The 24,548-nt window shown below is 43.9% G+C and overlaps 1 non-coding gene across 1 annotated transcript; it reads left to right on the plus strand.

The window, feature by feature from the left end:
- The first annotated feature begins 1,165 nt into the window (after positions 1-1,165).
- Positions 1,166-1,272, plus strand: LOC133257920 (U6 spliceosomal RNA). Its single transcript, XR_009739768.1, has one exon. It is a non-coding gene; the product is annotated as a U6 spliceosomal RNA (small nuclear RNA).
- Positions 1,273-24,548: the final 23,276 nt, after the last annotated feature.

The raw sequence follows: 24,548 nt of genomic DNA on the forward strand, positions 1-24,548 counted from the left end.
CTGTCATCTCTTGATTTTGCTGCCTCCATATTGGCACCACTCTTAGAGACTCTGCATTTGTGGTGGCAAGAGGTTTACATTGCAAAGTGAACTCCAGGTTCAAGTCCAGTGAGAAACAGAAATTTCCTCTCTCTTAATAGCCCCAGCAGACACTGCATGTGTTCCTTGGCTGGCATCACAGATTCATCCTGGACCTATCTTATTATTGGGGGAAAGAGTAAGAAATTAGATGCTCCCACCTGTAACCCTACCTACAGTTCCTGGGCTGATGGAGGGGGAGGAGTGCTTCTTAGAAAGAAATCAGAGTTGTTTCAAAAATAAAGGAGAATGGGCACAGGGGAGTCAAATCCCTGCAAATATCCACGACAGACACATCTCTTCCAAAACCCATTCCCAACAACTGAAGCTAGTTCTCTTCTCTGAACTCCTGACCTGATTCTTCATAGTGCCAGTCATGCTGGCAATGTATTTTGCTGTGATCCCTTCGTTAGGAATACATTTTGCTATATCAGCTATGCTACGAACTGCTTGATGTGCAAACTGTTGCCATGTCCTTCATTTGATACAGCCTTCCTGTATTGCTCTGTTACATTTCTATTACTGCTATTGAACTTCCCATGTAAGTATGTCTTCCTTTCAGAGCTCCTTAACTTCCACAGGGAAGGAAATGAGGATACTTCTTTCTTTATTAAATTTTTTTTAAATTATTCATTTATTTTTGGCTGTGCTGTGTCTGTTGCTGTGAAGGTTTTTCTCTCATTCTGGCAAGTGGGGGCTGCTCTCCAGCTGCTGTGTGCAGGCTTCTCATTGTGGTGGCTTCTCCTGTTGCACAGTACAGGCTCTAGAGCGTGCAGGCTTCAGTAGCTGTGGCGCAAGGGCACAGTAGCTGTGGTTTCCAGGCTCTAGAGCACAGGCTCAGTAGTTGCGGCGTACAACCTTAATTGCTCCACAGCGTGTGGGATCCTCCTGGACCAGTGGTAGAACCTGCATTTCCTGCATTGGCAAGAGGATTCTTTACCACTGAGCCACCAGGGAAGCCTCCAAGGATATTCTTTCTATATCATTGTTTAATAGATGTTGATTGATCAAGAATTGAATGACATTTCTTCTCTTGTACCTTTCATTGGCCAAATGTCTAGTAGGTGCTATTAATAATAATACTTTCATGCTCGCTTTGGCAGCACATATACTAAAATTGGAACGATACAGAGAAGATTAGCATGGCCCCTGCACAAGGATGACATGCAAATTCGTGAAGCATTCCATATTTTTTATAAAAATCTTAGAGGAGAACATAGGCAAAACACTCTCCAACATACATCACAGCAGGATCCTCTATGACCCACCTCCCAGAATATTGGAAATAAAAGCAAAAACAAACAAATGGGACCTAATTAAAATTAAAAAGCTTCTGCACAACAAAAGAAACTACAAGCAAGGTGAAAAGACAGCCTTCAGAATGGGAGAAAATAAAAGCAAATGAAGCAACGGACAAACAACTAATCTCAAAAATACACAAGCAACTCCTGCAGCTCAATTCCAGAAAAATAAACAACCCAATCAAAAAATGGGCCAAAGAACTAGACATTTCTCCAAAGAAGACATACAGATGGCTAACAAACACATGAAAAGATGTTCAACATCACTCATTATCAGAGAAATGCAAATCAAAACCACAATGAGGTACCATTTCACGCCAGTCAGAATGGCTGCGATCCAAAAGTCTACAAGCAATAAATGCTGGGGAGGGTGTGGAGAAAAGGGAACCCTCTTACACTGTTGGTGGGAATGCAAACTAGTACAGCCACTATGGAGAACAGTGTGGAGATTCCTTTAAAAACTGGAAATAGAACTGCCTTATGATCCAGCAATACCACTTCTGGGCATACACACCGAGGAAACCAGAATTGAAAGAGACACATGTACCCCAGTGTTCATCGCAGCACTGTTTATAATAGCCAGGACATGGAAGCAACCTAGATGTCCATCAGCAGATGAATGGATAAGAAAGCTGTGGTACGTATACACAATGGAGTATTACTCAGCCATTAAAAATAATACATTTGAATCAGTTCTAATGAGGTGGATGAACTGGAGCCTATTATACAGAGTGAAGTAAGCCAGAAGGAAAAACACCAATACAGTATACTAACGCATATATATGGAATTTAGAAAGATGGTAACGACAACCCTGTATGTGAGACAGCAAAAGAGACACAGATATATAGAACAGTCTTTTGGACTCTGTGGGAGAGGGAGGAGGGGATGATTTGGGAGAATGGCATTAAAACATGTATAATATCATATGTGAAACAAATTGCCAGTCCAGGTTTGATGCAGAATACAGGAAGCTTGGGCCTGGTGCACTGGGATGACCCAGAGGGATGGTATGGGGAGGGAGGTGGGAGGGGGTTCAGGATGGGGAACACGCGTACATCCGTGGTGGATGCATGTTGCTGTATGGCAAAACCAATACAATATTGTAAAGTAAAATAATAATAATAATAATACTTTCCCCAGTGCATATTCTTGGCACCTTTGCTGAAGATCAATTGACTGTACATGCATGGATTTATTTCTGAGCTTTCTGTTCTCTTCCATTGGTCCATATATCTACCTTTAGGCAAGTACCATACTGTTTTGATTACTGTAGCTCTGTAATATATTTTGAAATCAGAATGTGATTGCATCTTGATCTACGCATCACTAGAAGCTCCAATCTGCCCGCCTGGGCCTGTTGGCTAGAGACCCAGTGACAAGAGCAGTTAAGCCCAGCACAGGAGACAGGAGTAGAAACTTTAAACAAACAAAACAAAAAACTTATCTGGCTTTTCATTCCTCAGGGACCAGGGATAAAGGCAGACTATATCCTTAACAGGTGAAGGAAATAAATCCATAAAATAAGAGAAATACCCAAAGGGTGGTAAGCTAGTTTAGATATTTCATCCAAAGCTTTTGGCATTACCTACAGTGTAAGCTCCTGTATATCCAGAGGTAACTTTGTCCCAGGCCCAAGATATCTCTCTGGGACCTGGCCAGGGACTTGATGCCAATGCAATACAAGCTGAGCACTGGGCAAGGCTCACAGAGAGCATTGCTTAACCTGATTCCTAAGTCAAAGGGCCCCCAGGGACACCAACTAGTGCTTGGCAAGGAGGAGGAGGTCTGGGGAGGTATGGGACTGAAAAGGCTCTCCAGTTCTCCCCAGTCCTCTTTAATAAGTGGTGGGGGCTCCCTAGATGCCAGTACCATGGCAAGAACCAGTGATCAGGCCAACACAGTCATCTGCCCCACAGGAAATCTCCAGATAACTCCAGAAAACTATCATGCTGCTGTATATTAGATGACAGTCAATTCTGATGGCATGTCATCACCTGCACCAACTGAACACCCATATGCCACATCTCTAAAACATTTGATTTCTCAGTGGACAATCAAGGCCAAATCTCTATTCTGGCTTGAGCTGTGGAGCGACACAGCAGTGCTGCCCAGCAGTGAAGGGTACTCTGGAGCAGAACTGCTGGGTTTGAATCCCAGCTCTGTCCCACTTTCCATGCCTCAGTTTCCCCATCTGTAAAATGGAGCTAACTCCTATTTTGTAGGGGTTATGAATACTCAGTGAAATGATTTAGACAAAATCTCTCAGAACAGTGCCCAGCTATAAGTACTATAAGGTTGGCTGGTACCACCATGCATTCAGGAGCCCACAAAGCTTTCAAACCTGCCATCTGAGCTAATAAAGTCTAGAGTGCAGCTCCCCAGGACTTTGGGGGAAAGCTGAGCATCTCTCACACCAGGGCCAAAAAGAGATGGCCTTGGATGTTCTCCTCCTCACTCTGGTCTGCAGATCAGAGGCCCTTCCAGCCTCCAGGTCCAGGGAGCCACTGCTGCTGCTGCTGCTGCTGCTAAGTCGCTTCAGTCATGTCCGACTCTGTGTGACCCCATAGACGGCAGCCCACCAGGCTCCCCTGTCCCTGGGATTCTCCAGGCAAGAACACTGGAGTGGGTCGCCATTTCCTTCTCCAGTGCATGAAAGTGAAAAGTGAAAGTGAAGTCGCCCAGTCGTGTCTGACTCTTCGCGACCCCATGGACTGCAGCCCATCAGGCTCCTCCGTCCATGGGATTTTCCAGGCAAGAGTACTGGAGTGGGGTGCTGTCGCCTTCTCCGAGGGAGCCACTAGGACTGTACTATTGATTTGGAAGGCTGCACTCCATGTCTGCACAATGTGTCCGGATGTGGCCTCCTTTTCCATCAGGTTTGTGCCAGACGGCTCTATTACCATGGGGTGCATTTCAGGCCTCCTCACTATTATCAGCTTCTCACTTTCAGCTGCTGCACCAGGGGCAGGATCCTTCCCTTCCTCCTTTTGCCCCATCATTGGGTATTGTTTTCACTGGCAGCCTGGGTTACAGAGCTGAGCCATCTCTTGTCCTGCAAGGCTTCTTCCAGCCCAATGCTTAGACTCAACCACATCACCTCAGAACTCACTCGTGCCTCCAAGACCCAAACACAAGTGAATCTATCTTAAGTAGGCTATGGGAGATAAGGAGGGGGCAGGGTAATAATTGTCCAGTTCATGCCACCTGCATTTGAAGAAATCTTTTCTGCAGTGATGATTAGCACACTAGAAAAACTAAGAGGGGAGGAGGAGAAAATTGTAGAGAGGGAAGAGGCAAAGAACTACCCTGGAGTCATGAACACCAGGTTTACAAAATCTGCCATCCCCTCCACACCCCCTCCTACATCTTCACTCGGGAAGTGGCCCCTCCTACTGTGCCCTTGCCCCTCCCCCTGAAGCTGCCCTAGGACATCAGCTGTCAGAGTCCTTCCTTCCTGATCATTCCTTCCCAAATAGACTGCAAGCAGAAGCTATGAGCTCTCCCCACCATACTCTGGTTGGCACAGCTTCCTTATGTTAGATTAATTCCTCAAAGAAGGGGGATTTTACCTTAGAATAAACAAACAGAATTCTTTCATCAAATTGCTCCAAGAGAAGCCCATCCAGCGGAGGGAACTGTTTAGCAGCTGGCCCCTTTCCCTCCTGGGTTTTTGTCCTCACTGGCAATGCTCTTTTGTTCTCATTGCCACCAAGTCACCTGGTCTGACTTGTTCTACCCAGGTGTGGGCTCTACCTCCACTGTCCCCCTTTGCAGGATTCAGGCAGGCTGGAATCCTCTGAAAATAGCCCCTAAGAAAATCAACAAAATGAACAAAGAACACACAAACAGCTGAAGAAAAGATGCGCTGACTGAGTGCAGGTACCTAATCCAAAAACAACCAAAGTATTATCATCCCTGGGCCAGACAGGCCTGGGTTCCTCCCTGCCCACTCCATCTCCCACTGAAAAAGACCCTCTCAAGTAAAACATTTCTGGTGCTCTCTCTCCCTCCCCTTGTCTCCACCTCCTGACCAAGCAGAAATGGATAAAAGAAAGGGCAGGTGGTACTCGGAATGCAGCAAACCCCCGGCTTTGTGTCTGAGCTAAGACAGAAGGGGAGGTGGTCCCTTAGTTCTTTGTCCCTTGGTGTGAACTAGGAGAAGGGAGATATCCATAGACAGGGACCTAGCATGGGGACAGACGCTGGTGAAGCTAGGCGTGAAGTCAAGGCCAAGGTTCCTGACAGTCTTTGTCACTCTGGCCTTGTCCCCATCTTTTCTGGGCCTTAGTTTCACCATTGGTAGAATGAGGAAGTTTGAGTAGGTGATCTCCAAAGTCACCTACTCACTTCAAGCATTTGGGAATTTTGCAGTTTTCCAATACCAACCACCAGTTTCCAGAGGTGAGAACACATCAATCCACCTAGATGGGTCTCATACATGGGGCGTCAGTAAAGGCTTCCACTCCCAACAGCTAAACTTCCTGAATGATGACCAGATGCTAGAAACAACCGCATCTACTTTGCATGTGCTGACTCATTTCCTTCTCACAGGAACCCTGAGAAAGGCTTAGTCTCCCCCATTTCACAGAGAGAAAATTCGTGCACAAAGAGGCTAAGACTCGTGGGTGATAATAAAAGGATGGCCTTCAGGCAGTGTGGCTCCAGGGTCCATGCTCTGATTCCCTAAATGACTTCTTCATAATGCATGACTATAATATATACCACAGGCACAATAGCCAAAAGGCGGAAACAACACACATGTCCATCCACAGATGAATGGATAAACAAAATGTGGTGTATTAGTACAATGGGATATTATTCTGTGTTAAAGAGGAATAAAATTCTGATATGTGCTACAACGTGGATGAACCTTGAAAACATGCTGAGTAAAGTAAGCCAGTTACCAAAGGACAAATATTGTGTGATCCCATTTACCTGAATTATCTGGACTAGACAAATTCATAGAAACAGAGAATAGATTAAAGATTACCAGGGGCTAAGGGAAGGGGAGTATGGGGAGTTATTGCTTAATTGGTACAGGGTTTCTGTTTGGGATGATGGAAAGTTCTAGAAACTGATAGTTACGATTGTTGCAAAACACTATAAATGTACTTAATGCCATCAAATTTTATGCTTAAAATGTTTAAGATGGTGAATATTCTATGTCACAAATAAATTTTTAAAATGTCTGTTGCAGAATAGACATCACTTGTTGAGCACCTACTATGCCCGTATGGCAGTAGGGGCCTTATGCATTGCCTCGTTCAGCCTTACAACAACCCTGTGAGCTAGGCTAAGGTGCCATTTCACCTAATTCATAAGGCTAGGATGCCAAGGCTGAGAATAAATTCCTCAAGGACTCACAAGTAGTAAGTGGTAGAGCTGATATGTAAACCCAGGTAATGCTGACAGTAAGCTCAGAGAAGATAGAGAGAAACCTGAGCAGGCTAGGAACAAGTTGAGATGAACCAGGGTATGAGGCCACTCAATCCCTCCTGTGTTGGCCAGGTTCCAGAAAACTCACATTTGGTTTTTCTCACATCTCTCTCTGCATTTGTTGTGTTTTTCCCCACGTTTAATAGTTAACAAATGCCCTCCTGCCTTGCCCCTCCACAGACGCCACCACCTCTGCCTATGTCTGCCCAGGACACCCCCCTGCTCCGAGCACAGTAGCACAGCCTGTTGGATTTAGGGGAGGGGAGGTGGGTGGCTCAGAGCTCATCAAGGTTTATTCTGTGCTGAGCAAGACAGGGGCCCAGATTTCTGCTAAAGGTGACCCCTGAGCAAGCAGCTCCCATACCCCCATGGGGAGTTCTGCTGGGGTCAGGAGCAGCTGGCTGATGACTATCTGCAGAAGAACCTCAGAAAGGCTTGTGCAGGCAGCTTCATGGGGTGCCAGGCCTTGGTAGGTTACAAGTTTATCCCAGTTGGGGCCACAGGTTTCCTTTACCTTGTAAATAACAAACAATAGGCACATGGCATTCTGCATTCAGGTCACCAGGAAAGCCAAGCACAACTAGATCCAGGCTACCATGCTCCTGTCTGGTTGTAGCCTCCAGAGGCCTCAGCCTAACCAAGAAGTTTACACGGAGGCACAAAGCAACCTTAGAAACTCCTCATATGGGAGCTCAAGCAAAAGCACCAGATTCCAAAAGTTGTGACTGTCGGGGTTAGGGGAGGTGGTTGTGTGTGTCACACAACTTCTTTTCTCTAGCCTGCATCCCCTCAGACATTTTCCTGGCATTCTGCTCCCCCAGGCCCTGTGCCCAACCGGTTGGTGGCTATAAATCCCCAGAAGATGTTCACTGAGAATCTGGAATTCCTCTTGGGGGATCCTGAACAGCCAAGCCTGACCCAGGAAGTGAGATCCATGGGATTCCAGACCTCAGGCACAGTGTGGGGAAAGATTTTTAAGCAGATGAGCCTTCCCAAATTCCCTTTTAATCATGTCCAGGAAGAGTGACCCCTGTCAGCAGGCAGATTGAAAACATAGGCTCTCATGCTCTCAGGAGAGTGTAGGGCATAACAGAGTGGATGCTGATGTCAAACTTCCAGAGCCTAAATCCCGACTCTGCCACTAACCAGATGGATGATCTTGAGCCAGTTGTGGCTAAATTTTCCTTCTTTATAAACTGTTGTTTTTATTGTTCAGTTGCTAAGTCGTGTCTAACTCTTTGCAATCCTGTGGACTGCAGCATGTCAGGCTTCTCTGTCCTCCACTATCTTCTGGAATTTGCTCAAATTCATGTTTATTGAGTTAGTGATGCTTTCGAGCTGTCTCATCCTCTGCTGCCCCCTTCTCCTTTTGCCCTCAATCTTTCCCAGCATCAGGGTCTTTTCCAATGAGTCTGCTCTTTGCATCAGATGCCCAAAGTATTGAAGCTTAGGCTTCAGCACCAGTACTTTCAATGAATATTCAGGGTTAATTTCCTTTAGGATTGACTGATTTGATCTCCTTGCTGTCCAAAGGACTCTAAAGAGTCTTCTTCAACACAACAATTTGAAAGCAGTAGTTTTTTGGCATTCAGAAATAATAATAATGCCTACCTCTGAATATGGAAGAGAACCAAATGGGATGAAGCACATAAGGTAGTCAGAACAGTGCCTGGCACAAAAGTCCTATTCAATAACTAACATTATTGTTGCTGTTGTTTAGTTGCTAAGTTGTATTGGACTCTTTTGAGACTCCATGTACTGTAACCTGCCAGGCTCCTCTGCCCATGGGATTTTCCAGGCAAAAATACTGGAGTGGGTTTCCATTTCCTTTTCCAGGGGCTCTTTCCAACCCAGGGATCAAACCTGCATCTCTTGCATTGCAGGCAGATTCTTTACTGCTGAGCCACCAGGTAAGCTAACACTATTATGCAGATAGATATTAGTAGTCAGTTGTAGCATCTTTGCTCCTGAAGCCCCTGAGATTCAGACTCCTTCTCAGAGCAAGCAAAGCAAGTAGCTGCTATCAGTTGGCCAGGGCATTGTGCCTAAGACATCTATTTGCAACCATTGCCCTATTTTTTTCTTAACTGGGCATGTAGTACCCTTCACCTCTCTGTGAGCTGGGACTCCTCTACTTCTCCACCATGTCTCCTATTACACCAGTTCTAGGATCACCCTCCTCGTAACACATATGTGCACTTTAGATGCAAAACTTACCCCATGCACACTTTTAAACAGCTTTATTGAACTACAATTCACATACTATATAACTCACCCACTTAAAGTCCACAGTTCAATGGCTCTTAGATTACAGAGCAGTGTATATATCACCACCACAGTCAGGTTTAGTGTGTTTTAATTACCCTTCCAAAAAACATTTACATCTCTTACCCATGACCTTCCCAAATTCCCTTCCCCCACCCCCTCAGACCCAATCAGGCAACCACTGATTACTTTTTGTCTTTATAGATCTGCTCACTGCAGGTATTTCATATAAATATGTGGTCCTTTGTGACTGGCTTCTTTCACTTAGCAAAAGGTCCATCCACATGGTAGCATGTATCAATACTTTATTATTCTTACTGCTGAAAAATATTCCATTGTATGAATAGAGTATATTTTATTGATTCATTCACTATTGGACTATCAACTGCTATCAACATTTATGTAGAAGTTTTTATGTGGACAGGGGATTTACTGACAGAGCAAGAGAACAGCCATCTTGGATAGCTTGATCATACAGAGAAATAGATGGATTCCTTGGTGTGATGAAATATCTTTCCCAAAAGTTGGCATCTTCCCTTAATAGGTGGGAACCTCCAATCTATAACCAGCCTAAAGGGAAAGTAATAAAAGCAGTTCCATTATAGATAGTTAAATAAACAGACAAGGATGACCATTCTTATTACTATTTAATAAGCTCTGGAGATAGTAACCAATAAAATTAGACAACAGAAAGAAGTTGGAGGTATAAGACTTGAAAATAAGAAACAAAGTTATCATGATTTATAAAGAGTCTCTTGATGAAAGTGAAAGAGGAGAGTGAAAAAGTTGGCTTAAAACTCAACATTCAGAAAACTAACATCATGTCATCTGGTCCCATCACTTCATGGCAAATAGATGGGGAAACAATGGAAACAGTGGCTGACTTTATTTTTCTGGGCTCCAAAATCACTGTAGATGGTGATTGCAGCCATGAAATTAAAAGATGCTTGCTCCTTGGAATAAAAGCTATGATGAACCTAGACAGCATATTAAAAAGCAGAGACATTACTTTGCCGACAAGGTCCGTCTCATCCAAGGTATGGTTTTTCCAGTAGTCATGTATGGATGTGAGAGTTGGACTATAAAGAAAGCTGAGCACTGAAGAACTGATGCTTTTGAACTGTGGTATTGGAGAAGACTCTTGAGTGTCCTTTGGACTGCAAGGAGATCCAACCAGTCAATCCTAAAGGAAATCAATCCTGAATATTCATTGGAAGGACTGATACTAAAGCTGAAACTCCAATACTTTGGCCACCTGATGTGAAGAACCGACTCATCGGAAAAGACCCTGATGCTGGGAAAGATTGAAGGCAGGAGGAGAAGGGGATGACAGAAGATGAGATGGTTGGATGGCACCACCGATGCGATGGACACGAGTTTGAGTAGGCTGTGGGAGTTGGTGATGGGCAAGGAAGCCTGGAGCTCTGCAGTCCCTGGGGTTGCAAAGAGTCGGACGTGGCTGAGCAACTGTACTGAACTGATAGATAACATGGTTGTGTATCTTAGAAACCCAAGAGAACCAGCTGAGAAACTGTTGCAAACAAAAGAATTTAATAATGAAGCTGCAATAGTGTGTTTATAATAAGAAATACATATTTGATTCTCATCTCATTTCTAGTACTGTTGTTGTGTAGTCACTAAGTAGTATCTGACTCTTTGTGACCCCATGAGCTGTAGCCCACCAGGCTCCTCCTGTCCATGGGGTTTCCCAGTCAAGAATACTGGAGTGGGTTGCCATTTCCTTCTCCAAGGGATTTTCCCAACCCAGGGATCAACCATATCTCCTGCTTGGCAGCAGATCCTTTAGCACTGAGCCACCTGGGAAGCCCCCATTTCTAGTACAGAGCTCCTAAAACCCTTGGAGTTTCCTAAGTGATTAGAACCCTAAAAGTATCTTTTGTTATGTTAATGAGGTGGCTAATGGGCCTCACCAAAGGATGGGGGGCTGGTTACCAGGAGAACCAACCCTGTGATTAAGGTTTTGGAACTTTCCATCTCATATCTGACCTCCTGGGAGAGGAGAGGGGCTGGAGGCTGAATCCATTGCCAATGGCCAACAACCTAATCAATCATAACTATGTAATGAGGCTTCAGTAAAAACCCTAAAGCATAGAGCTTCCTGGTTGGTGAACACATGGAGATGTGGGGAGACAAGCATGCTCAGAGAGAGCATGAAAACTGCACCCTTTCCCTATATCTTGCCCTATGCTTTTCCATCTAGCTGTTCCTGAGTTACATTTTTTTATCATAAACTTGTCATCTAATAAGTAAAATGTTCCTTGGAGTCTATGAACCGCTCTAACAAACTAATCAACCCTGAAGAAGAGGTCATGGAAGCCTCCAATCTATAACCAGTCAGTTGGAAGCAAAGGGGATAACCTAAATTTGCAACAGGTGTCTGAAGCCCAGAGAAAAGTTCATGGAAACTTCCAATCTGTAGCCATTAAGACAGAAGCACAGGTAACAACCTGGGCTTGCACTGGCATTTGAGGTTGGAGGGGGAGGAATTCTTATAAGACTGACCCCTCAACCTGTGGAATTTGATGCTGTCTCCACGTAGTGTCAGGCTTCCCTAGTGGCTCAGCTGGTAAAGAATCTGCCTGCAATGCAGGAGGACCTGGGTTCGAGCCCTGGGTTGGGAAGATCCCCTGGAGAAGGGAACAGCTACCCATTCCAGTATTCTGGTCTGGAGAATTCCATGGACTGTATAGTCCATGGGGTAGCACAGAGTAGGACATGACTGAGCGACTTTCACTTTCTAGGTAGTCAGCACTAGGTTGAATTCTCTGACACTGTGCTGGTATCTGAGAATTGCTTGGTGGTATGTGGGGAAGCACCCCACATACACATAGACATACACGGTGGAATTGGTTTCAAGAACCCAAAAGAGAAGCCAGTTACAAAGTTAATGTATGGTAAACAATAGCTTTTATATTGTACACAAAAATATCAACCAGTTAGAAGTTACAGTGGAAGAAAACAGGTATTTTAAATAGCAGCTAAAATATAAATAGCTGGGAACAACCTTCAAAATGCATAAGAAATGTATGAAGAAAACTTTAACATACAAAAGGGACTTGAAAAATGGAAAGGCATAGTATAATCTTAGATTGGAAGATTCATCACTGTAAAAATGTCAATTCTCCACACAGTTATTTTCTAAATCTAACACTATCCCAATAAGTATAACTACAGAACTCTTCTGTGGAACTAGAAAAGTGATTCTAAGAGTAAGCAGTCAAGCATAGTCATGAAAATGGGAGACATGAAAATAATCAGCAAACTTTGGAGAATCAAGAAATCAGGGCTCTACAGAGCCTGGCCCTGCCCTCATCAATTGGTGAACTATTTGTCACTTCTGTTGGAGCTTGTTTCCTCATCAGCAAAGTGAAACACACTGGCTCTAGAAGTTCTGATTGATTCTGTTATAAGACTACTCAAATGCCCCAGACTTGGTTGAAGCTCTGTCTATTCAAAACAGGTCTAGGACAGCTCGGCTTTGAAAGGCATCTGAAAGAGTATTTGCCTAAGTATGTGAGCTTCTGGAGTACCAGGGGGGCCTAAAAAGTGTTCCTACTCTTACTTTCGCCTGCACCCCATCTCTGGTTTGGCTTCCTGGGATTAATCAGTTGACCGGATCTGGCCTGTCCCTCCATTACCTCGTCACTGAAGATGTAAGCAATGTATTTGGGTCTTGGCTTCCCAGGTGGTACTAGTGGTAAAGAACCCTCCTGCCAAAGCAGGAAACATAAGAGATGAGTTTGAGCCCTGGGTCAGGAAGATCCCCTGTAGGAGAGCACGGCAACCCACTCCAGCATTCTCACCTGAAGAATCCCGTGGACAGAAGAGCCTGGTGGGCTACACAGACCATGGGGTCGCACAGAGTTGGACACGACTGAAACGACTTAGCACGCAGGCACATAGTTCCTATTAGAGCCTTTCTTAGGAGTTAATTTGCAAAGTTAAAGGAAGAAGATGGGGTGCACAGAGACTTCAGAGGAGGAGGATGGACTACTCAGGGCAAAGAAGAGAATATATACTGGACATCTTTGTCCCAAGAAATCCATTCTGAAAGGGTCATTCTCATTGGGGCTGATATAGAGAAATAGACATTCAAACAGAGAACCGAGAGGAAGGCACAAGGCCTATACTCAGGCTCAGATGGAATTAAATGCATCGGTATCTTCACCCATGAAACAAGTGCATAGTGGACTGAGCTCAGTATTTATCACTTTGAATAGAGAAGAATAATTTGCACAAGAAGAAAAGAAAAATTTCTTCTCTCCCCAGTCAGGAAATGGAAGAAGATGCTTGGTTAGGATGCGTTTTCTATGAAATCTGGGAAGTCACAGGAGAGGGAGATGGGGATGACAGAGAGTGATGAGGAAGGTTTCACGTGAAGAGAGATAAGGGTAGAAGAACCGGGGAAGAAAGATACTAGCCCAGGATGGCCAAGCCCCATGAAGGTTCTGTGAGTGGACTGACATAAAGTACATTGAAAACAGGGGTTGGGATGATGCCCCAGTACCAGGCCCAGCTATGGGGGTTTTCAAGGCAACTCTCTGGGCACTAGCATAATTCCCTATGTTATTATTGCAGAGCGTTAGAGGCGCTCTGAGTTCGACCACTCCCAAGCATTCTTCATCTACCCTTGGAGATGTAAATCATGGTGTATTACTGCCTATGACTAGGCAGTGGTTTGAGTTCAGGTCAACCCAAGTCATTGCTAAACGCTTACCATGAGTTCGGCCCCACATGAAGGATGTGGTAACTGAAAGGGAAGTCAGAATAGTGTCCCTTGCTATTAAGGAGTTTATAGCTGGAAAAATAAGAATTCCATACTGGCGAAGAGTCTGATTCATATAATCAGACTCATAATTCATAGAATTATAATTATTCTAATTATAAAACACTCAGAATTCATATAATTCACCCAAATCCCAAATTAAATGTAAAAATGTTTTGAAAAGTGAGTGAGGTGTAAATTCAGAGGGAAGAGAGAAAGGACAGTGGGCTGGTGGCCAGGGAGCACTTCACAGAGAAGGTGGAACCTGACACCAACATGTATCTGTGAGAGTAAGGTCCCGCTTCCTCCTTCCCCCAACTCCCCAGGCTACAAGGGGCCCAAGCCAGAGCCTGGGAGTGGAGGAAGAAGCTTCTCTTTCGGAAGCTTAGAGATGAGGCTCTAAGTGACAACTTTCTCTTAGCCTATCCTTTTCAATGCTGTTTGAGAAGGGAACAGATTTTCCTGTCCCAGCAGCCAAAAAACCAAAATAAATCAAGGAAGGAACGACAAGGATGGACCTGGAAATGAAGTTAAAATATCTAGGCTCGGTGAAGACACCACGAAATGGTTTTCTCCTGAAAGTGGCTGCTCAACTTAGAGGGACGACTGCTCTAATGGACCTGGGGATATATTCTCCTCTCTGACAGCCCCACCCACCCCTCTTCCCACCCCATTTCCTCCAAAAGCATTTTGCAGATGGTACCTCTCAGTTCCCAGAACCAGTCTGGAGCAGTGATTAAAAGATCAAAATTCCAGAAACCATTTTTTTTTTTTCTTCTTGGACACCTTGGCAAATGCTTAAGCTACACTGAGACACAGTGAATCATTGAAGAGTGGCAATCAAGATGCTGGAGAGAAACTAAGAATTCCACTAGGCCTGGGGCCAGTCCTCAAAAAAAGTAGTTGTTTGAGAAAACGTAGGATTCTGTGAGGACACTTTTTGAGAACCCTTCCTCCCATAGGTCTTCAGACCTCCTTCTTGCCTTTTCCCATTTTGCATGGGTAAGAATCATTTACATTACTACCAGTTTTTTTCATATTAGGGTTGCAATATAGCCTAGAAAAAAGAAATAATGGAAAACTCAGGACCTTCTAGGATCCAATAACCATGATGAGTCCTCTATATAACACGGCATGTTCCACTGAAAGGACTCCCCTCGTCCTTTTGCCCATTTCAGTCATTTACAATTTTTCCTGGCACTCAAGAATCTCTCTCAGAATGCAGGGATGAACAATAAAGAGATTTAGGCATACAATTGACTTTAAATTATCACTGTTAATATCATTTCAAAGCATGTAATGTAAACTTCAGTTGATTTTTGAAAGACAGAATACTTGAAAGAAAGTATACAGTAGATTGTTCATAATATAATAGTAATACACTGGTCCCCCATATTTCAAATCACACAACCCACACACAGAAGATGTGCATGGGAAAGGGTAGAAGGAAGTCAAAGAATGAAACTGTCTTCATGTTACACATGGCTATTCAGTATTTTAAAATTCTTAGTACTGGATTCAAGCATGTTTACTGATAGTTTTAAAAACTGATGAAACAATCTGTGGGGTGTGTGTGTGTGTGTGTGTGTGTGTGTGTGTAAGTGAGAGAGAGAGGAAGCATACACAAGAGAAAGTAGCTAGTTCCCTTCCCTTTTAATCTGATAGCAGGTCATTTTCTCCCTTAGCTTTACTGAGGTATAACTAACAAATAAAAAGTATATATATTTAACATGTACAACTGATGGTTTGATATGTGTATACGTTGTGAAATAACTACTACATTAAAGCTAATGAACATATCCATCACCTCACATTTTCTTTTCTTTGTGTGTGTGTGTGTGTGTGTGTGTATGTAGTGAGTACTTAGTATCTGTATCTGTCCTGTTAGCGCATCTCAAGTGCTGTGCATAGATCCTAGAAGGTTATGTTGAATACCAGAAACACTGCCATGTGACCACCAACCTCTTATTTCCCCCAGGAGGTCACTTCTAAAGAACCTGTCCTTTGTCCCCACTATTAGTTCAGTCATTCCATGTTCTCCAGCCCTGCAGGCTCCTGTTTCTGGTTTCCCTTGCCTTCATATCCAGTTTTGTATATTCTTGAGTGCAAAGAATCGGGAAGGTGTAGGAGGAAAGAAGTGAGCAGTGGATGCTAAGGCTCTGCTCTGCACACTTCACCTCTCCGAGCTCACAGCCTGGATTGACTGAGCTGAGCCAGGGTCGAGGGTGGAGGAAGGTGCATACTCCACGGATGCATTCTAGCCCTTTGTGCTGTGCTGTTTCTAATTTTTGGTCACTATCAATAACACAGTCCTGAACATCTTCATGTATGTTTTAGTTCCAAGACTTGCACTGTTTCTGTCCAAGGATATGGAGTGACACTTCCCCTCTTACCCCAGAAAGCAACCAGGACTCAGCACTAGGACTGAGCAACCATGAAGTGCCATGCCATGGCAGGCAGCTTTTGAGATGGCTCCCAGCATGGTCCTTGCTTCCTGGCTGCTGTCGTTGTTCAGTCACTCAGTCGTGTCCAGCTCTTTGCAACCCCATGAACTGCAGCACACCAGGCTTCCCTGTCCCTCACCATCTCATGGAGCTTGCTCAGATTCATGCCCATTGAGTCAGTGATGCCATGCAATCATATTGTCCTCTGTTGTCCCCTTCTCCTGCTGCCTTAAATCTTTCCCAGCATCAGGGTCATTTCTAATGAGTCAGCTCTTAGTATCGGGTGGCCAAAGTATTGGAGCTTCAGCTTCAGCATCAGTCCCTCCAATGAATATTCAGGGTTGATCTCCTTTAGGATCGACTGGTTTGATCTTGTGGTCCAAGGGACTCTCAAGAGTCTTCACCAACACCACAGTTCAAAAGCATCAGTTCTTTGGCACTCAGCCTTCTTTATGGTCCAACTCTCACATCCATACATGACTACTGGAAAAACCATAGCTTTGACTAGATAGTGGCCTCCTGGTATTCACACCCTTACCTAAAGTGCAGGATAGGACCTCCCTGGTGGACCAGTGGTTAAGTATCCACCTGCCAATGCAGGGGACATGGGTTTGACCCCTGGTTCAGGAAGATTCCATATGCCTCTGAGCAACTAAGTCCATGTGCCACAACTACTGAGCCCACATGCTGCCACTACTGAAGCCTATGCACCTTGAGCCTGTGCTGTGCAACGAGAGAAGCCACCACAACGAGAAGCCTGCTCACTGCAACTAGAGAAAGCCTGTGCGCAGCAACGAAGACCTAGCACGACCAAAACTAAATAAAATAAAAAAGTTAAAGTTCAAGATATAATTAATAGTCATTTCACAAGTCTAAGTAAAGGGCTTCCCATGTAACTTAGCAGTAAGTAATCTGCCTGCCAATGCAGGAGATGCAAGAGACACAGGTTCGATCCCTGTGTTGAGAAGATCCCCTGCAGTAGAAAAAATGGCAACCTGTTCCAGTATTCTTGCCTGGAAAATTCCATGGACAGAGGAGTCCATGGGTTCACAAAGAACTGGACACAACTGAGCGACTGAGCACACACACACAAGTCTAAGCAGAGACTTCTGATATACTTCTAGAAACTGAGAAAATGGATAAGTGCAATGACATTTATTCAAAATCAGTTTTCCAATTAGTTGATTCTCCATTCTTCACATTCAGCTAAATTGACTGAGGGCCCATTTGAATTGTCAGCTGATAGGGGCTTCCCTGGAGAAGACAATGGCAACCCACTCCAGGACTCTTGCCTGGAAAATCCCATGGATGGAGGAGCCTGGTGGGCTATAGTCCATGGGGTTGCTAAGAGTCAGATACGACTGAGCGACTTCACTTTCACTTTTCACTTTCACACATTGGAGAAGGAAATGGCAACCCACTCCAGTGTTCTTGCCTGGAGAATCCCAGTGTCGGGGGAGCCTGGTGGGGTCTATGGGGTCGCACAGAGTCGGACACGACTGAAGCGACTTAGCAGCAGCAGCAGCAGGGGCTTCCCTGATGGCTCAGCAGTAAAGAATCCACCTGCAATGCAGGAGACTTGGGAGACTTGGTTTCAGTCTCTGGCTTGGGAAGATCTGCTGGAGGAGGAAATGGCAACCCACTCCAGTATTCTTGCTTGGAAAAATCCCATGGACAGAGGAATCTGGAGGGCTACAGTCCATGGGGTCGCAAGGAGTCAGATACGACTGAGCATACATGCACACAGATCATTAAAAATAATTTTTGATCATAGGTCACCATGTGATTTTGGTATATAACTGGGAAAGGGTTCAAAAAATTGTTATTAATATAACAAAACTCTCTTCCTACCATATTTTTGTGAACACATCTCAGCAAACATGTACAAGAAAGGAAATTAGGAATTGAACTGAAGCTAAACACTGTTTTATTCCAACAATAAATAACACATATCCATGGATAGAGGAGCAAAAAAAAGGAAAGCCTTCCCATATCATGAAGAGATACATTTACAATAACATTGTATTTTTCTAAAATATTTACTAAAATTTATATTCTATTGATGGTATTTTGATAATTGCATAATAAAATTATTTTAATGCACAATCTAGAAAAGTTTTTTTTAACATTTAGAGGTTACAGTCACAGGAGATTTTTAATGCTAACTTTAATATATACATACATGTTTATTGCAGAGAGTCTGATAAGCATAAAAAGATATTAGAATAAAATTCTATGGGAGAAATGGAATAAAAAAGCAGATTCAAAAAGAAATAGGAACAATATAAGATTTCTGATGATAAAAAAAAGCTTGTTCATGTACTTTTAAAACACATGATGGTGAATATCAAACTGCTATAGTATTTATATTTATTTGGATACTTTTAAAAAGAGTAATGTTATAGTTTTGTAACTCATATTTTCAATATGCCAGAAAGTGCACCTTTTTGCATTTACTATTTAAATCTGTGATGAAAATATTTAGCTGCCAGTCTTGATTTAAGCTTTTCCCATATCAGGAATACTCTCTCCCTCTAGGACAGGACAGCATGGACACAGGGCCCAGGACAGGTGCACACAGTGGGGGTGTGTGCCTCAGGCTGCATGGCCCACATCACAGCTTTCCAGCGCTGCCCTGCGCCCACCTCTCTCTAAGAGCCAAGCAGAAGCACATCCCACAGGCCACCTTAGGGATTATGCCCTCTGAGCTGAGGATAGCAACAGGCCCCACTCACATAAATAAAGGATCCCCTGGACTTTCAGGGTACAAATCCCTCCACTGTTCTCTATCCTAATCAGTGATGCTTGGTTTCCCCTGGGGAAGTGGACTGAGGGGCATGGGCTGCATACTGCCCACCCAACATCCACCGTTCAGCTCACCCTTCCTCCCAGCAAGCCCTGGGAAAGCACCCTGGAGAGAGAGACAGGAGGACTGAGGCACCCAGGCTGATGGAGAAGGAGACAGTCTCTGCACAGAGGTGGAGAGAGGACATCAGAATCGCTGCTGCCTTGTTCTCAGCCTGAGAGAGGGACTTCATGCGCTTAATTTTTTTTCTTTATGCTCATAATTCAATATAATTGATGATTTAAAGAGTCCAGGGCCTTATATAGAAGCAATGTAACTTTAGGACCAATAACAACAGAAGATCTATCTATGTAATAGCAAGGGCTTCATAAAAGAATCAAATTCTTTGGAAAAGGCAGTCTGGGAAGGCTGCCTGGAGGAAGTGAGATATTTGTACTAGTTTTTAAAGGAGAGTTGAGTCTAAGCAACAACTCCATTATTAATTTCCTCCTGGAATGTTCTCTCTGTGGTGAGGAGTTACAACATTGACAATGCCAGAGATCAGCTGGGGACAGATTAGCTGAAATTTGGAGAAAAGATGTGAGAGGGTTGGATTGGGTGGAGAGAAAAACAAAAGAAAACAATCCTATCTCAAATCCAATAATATGGCCCTGCTTCATTTCATTAACAGAGATGAACAAGGATTACAGATGATGACATTATAAGCTGAAACATGATCCCCTGGGAAAGAGTATCAACTGCCTCAGTAATTATAGATCTGCTCCCTGCCTGCAGAGAGCTCCAAGAACAACAGGCAGGAGCCCTTTCCACTGAGGCCCATGAGGTTTTAGTTGTAAAGAGCACAGTCTAGCACAGCTCTGAGCCTTGTTGGGTCACCCTGGCCTGGGGTCTTTGTTAGTAAACCCACAGGAGCTGTGCCCTGCTGAAGCTCAGTGGACTAGCCAAGGAAGTTAGTTGAAGGAGAGGATGCAAAGCAGTGGGCACCTACCAACTTTTCTACACGATTTGGCCCCTCCCTTCCAGGCACTCTTGGCTCCAGGCTAACCAAGCTGTTTGCCCCACATCTTCCTGCCCTGTTCTCCTGCCTAAGCAAAGTCCCTCCTTTATATGCATTTTATTCACATATCCCCAGTGTTGACCATTCCTAAGGGTCTTCTGGAAAGGTTTTTCTGTGTTCCTATCAACTCACCCAGGCCTTGAACTGAAGATTGCCTGTCATCCTCTGCACTGCTGCCCTTGAGCCACCAACTTGCAATTCGCTCCTGAAATGTATCCCTTTCTACCTTGCACTATGGTTTCTTATGTGGTCTGGTTTCCCCTCCCAGTCCAGGGCTAGAATTATCCCTCTCTGTTCACGTCAACTCTATGAAGGTGAGCTGAGCACTTCCTGGGTGCCAGGCACCAAGCAAGGTGCATTAACAAGGGTGGGAGATACAGTCCTGCCACCGGGTGTTTCTGTTCCAACAGGAGAGCAGAAGCCAAGCACAGCCTAGGGCACCACCTTCCTGATCACCTTCCTGACCAGGCTCAGTGCTTGTTCATCACTTTGGCCCAGAGTGTGGATTGGTGGTGGTTTAGTCACTAGATCGTGTCCAACTCTTGCAACCCCATGGACTGCTCCTCTGTCCATGGGATTTCCCAGGCCAAGAATACTGGAGTGGATTGCCATTTCCTCCTCCAGAGGACCTTCCCAACCCAGGGATCAAACCCTGGTCTCCTGAGTGTGGCTTAGTTCCAGGTAGTTGGAAGATGGTTTATCTTTAGCTGAATGCAGACCAGCCTGTGACTGGGTTAGGCTCCAGGAAACAGTGGTTGGAAGGAGGTCTAGAAAATACTGCTCAGCGCTCAGGACATGGGCTTCCAGGGAATGCTGAGCACACCCTTAGTCATCATCTTTTCTCTGTGTGGAGCCCCGGAAGGGACTCGAGGGCCAAGATTCCTATGGGCCCCTGTTCAGTACAGGGAGAACATTCAGTTCACATCCAATAGGTGGTTTCTGAGAAGCTAATGAAAGTTCTGGATGTTCTTTCCAGAAGTGCACAGAATCACATACCCTCTGTTTGGCACAAAGTTTCAGGGGATTCACCTACTTTTGGAAATCTATCCACGAATCTCTGGATCAGTACCTTGATGTAAACAATGAGTCCTTAAGTGTGGTTGCGGTGGAACCACGGGCAAGACCTACATACCCTGGGGGAAAATTTGCTCAGTAAATATTTGTTGAATTAATGATGATGCTGAATTTAACCATACACCTGCACAAGAGGCCAGGTTCTGGGGCTCAGTAGAGCCTAAGAAGGTTGACCCCTGTGACAGCAGGTGACTATGACCAGGGACTCATCTGTGCACACTTCACGGTGCAAGAAAATTACCAACCTGGGAAAATATTTGTTTTTCAACAACATATATTATTTCAGTATTTCTTTTTGTTCAAAGTATCTTTGTTTACTTTACCCCTGGCATTTTCTGTTGCTTACGTGACCAAGTATATTTCCCATAAATCTGATACTTATCATCATCATCAAGACAGCCAACATCTAGAAGTTCGTTTGCAGTTTAAAATGAAATTTCTGCACAAGCACATCACAATCATGGGCCATAACCAAGACCTCCTAAGACAGACTTCCCTTGTGGCTCAGCAAGGTAAAGAATCCACTGGTAAAGAATCCTCCTATAATGTGGGAGATCTGGGTTCGATCCCTGGGTTGGGAAGATCCCCTGGAGAAGGGAAAGGCTACCCACTCCAGTATTCCTGCCTGGAGAATTCCATGGACTGTGTAGTCCATGGGGTCGCAAAGAGTCGGACACAGGTAAGCAAATTTCACTTTCATTTTCCTAAGACAGAGTTGAGATTATCTTTTTCCTTGGGAGCAAGAAAAATAAACTTTCAATGTATTTATTAACCTTTGTTTCTGGATTTTTTTCCTTTTCTATTTCTCATAGATAATTTTTTTAACTAGGTGATTTTGAATAAATCACTCTCCTACTGGTTACATTAGAAAGGGAAATAGGAACCAACCAGGAGATCTACATGCAAATAAATATTTTTACACACTAATATTAGCAAACTGATGACTTTTGAGGTTCAGTTAGAGAGGTTTCTCAGACAAAAACCATGTAGATAACATTAAAAAAGATCCCCAAACTTTTCACTTAAATAGAGGGCTCTGCGTAAGACATTTTTGGCACCTCAAGTTGTCTTGTTGTTAATCAGTTCTTATTATAGGGGTTCACACCAGAACAATGTTCCCAAAACTCTTTATCTCATGACATAAGCAGAATGGCATTTCAAAGTCTCATTTTAAAAAGGCATTAGTCACTAGGGTAAGAAAACACATGCTCTGTACCAATAAAACATAATGTTCAAATAAAAAATCCTTGTTTACATGCATTTTTATATGCCTCCCAATATAAAAGAAACCATGTTTTCATGAGATATTTTCCTTAGGTCAGTGGACACTCCCTCCTATTTCTCGGTCTAATGGGAATCCAGCCCATCTTATTGTCATCACCCCTGGAGATGAGGCCGAGACCCAAGAGGGGAGGAGCATGTTTGGTAGTTACGACTTTGTGATTCACAGCTAAACAGTAGCGCTGCCTACCCACCCCCCAGCTCCACCCCAGATCATCAACTCAGTCTGGTGTAAGAACTACAGTTTCTACCGGCGGGCAGTTGTTGCAATGAGCCTCATCTCTTCCATGCTCTAAACCCACCTGTTGCGGACCCTGCACGAGGTCCCATCTTTCTACAGCAACAATAAAAAATCAGTTGCATGTACTGTGACAAGAACAGTGATAAAAGCTGGAGTTTCTTTTTTTTTTTTTTAATACTTTCTTCTTTTATTCCCAATTCCAGAGAATCCATCCATGAAAAAAACTACTTCTCTTTTACTTCATCCAAAATAACTGAATCCTATGAGGTAGGGTAATAGTTCCGTTTATGCCACTGTAACTCTATTTAATATCTGTAGGTTAAAAGTTCCCATTCAATCTAATTTACGTTTGCTTGTTGAAGTTTATGGGCTATGAGTATCTGAGATTTATCTCTTCCTGGGTTTGATGTGTTTCTTACATGCATTTAGAATGTACATGGCATAACACTGTAAACAGAAAACTAGGTCATTCATAGATTGGTCTTATATGCTTAGCACCCTGGGAAGGGATATCAGAGTTAGGATGGAGTTTCTTGTAGGTAGTATCTTCCTTTTTGGTTCTACAAACAAAATAAGTGTTGTCTTAAGGAATATTTTATTTTATGAAGAGGTTAAATTTGTATTCAGTTGCAGGTTAATGGTTTATCAGTCTTATTAATTAGATGCCAAAGCCCTAATATTTTAAAGTAAGCTTAATAGCAACAGAGAGGGGCTAGGAGGATAGAGAAACATGTGCTAGAAACTATGCATTTCTGTGTGAGGAATAAGCACAGCCACCTCTAATTCTTCCTTCTGTTCACCTGAAAGCCTTGCAAATTCTAAACAAACTACTTCTCTGTCAGAGTTTAGAAAGAGAAAGAAAAAGCAAAATGAAGCTGACACCATTTTTTGCCCGTGATGTCATTTGCTGTCTTCCAAAGCCCCTGGGTCTGATTTTGATGTCAGGGTGCGTAACTCTGCGGTGACAGGCCCAAATGTATGTGAAGAGGGAAATAACCTTTCAGCTCTGCAGCAGTCATTTTCCCCATGAAGACAAATATAGCCCAGGCTGAAATCACTTAGTGTCAATCAAGGTAACCAGATCAGCCCAGCGTTAATAATGAATTTGATCACGTGCCCCCACAGAGAGAAAAGTGTGAGATAGCTGAGCCCTCGTTCCGTGGGACACCCACCGGCTTCGATGTCAGGCCACAGTTCGCCTAGCCCAGCTGGGAAGCAACAGGGTAATTTAATCTGCCATCCACTGTAATTGCTAAACTGAGAGAATTATCAGGGTTGCCAGGAAGGGCTTTCAGAGGCCTGGGTCTAGGCTGGGTGACTGGTATGCAGAGCTATGTCTGGGATTATCATTAGGGATGGACCCCGGTTTTTTGTGGGGTCTGAGGCTTGACACGAGTTGGGATCTCTCCTTAAGGAAAATAATACAAAATTACAAAAACAAAATTAGGAGCAGAGCCTTGGAAGGGGCCCTTTTAAGTTAGAGACCTTGAAGCTTAAATTTCGTTAACATCATCATGGTAAATCTGTCTTTGGTTGCCATGGAAACCAAAAGAACATTAGCTTCCTGTTAGAGTCCTGGATTTTGGATTGACGGTCTCCTTTCTATTCTTATATAATTGTTTGTACTTTTCTGTGTTTTATTACATGAAGATGAAATACATACAATGCTACCAGGGGCCATGGGTCATCCCTTTGTCAACCCCTCAGCCCATTTCAAATATAATGTTATTTTTTTCTGACAGGCCCTAATCACCAGTTGGTTTGCCCTGGTTGTCCTC

This window comes from Bos javanicus, chromosome 11 (assembly GCF_032452875.1).
Source record: "Bos javanicus breed banteng chromosome 11, ARS-OSU_banteng_1.0, whole genome shotgun sequence".
Taxonomy (NCBI): domain Eukaryota; kingdom Metazoa; phylum Chordata; class Mammalia; order Artiodactyla; family Bovidae; genus Bos; species Bos javanicus.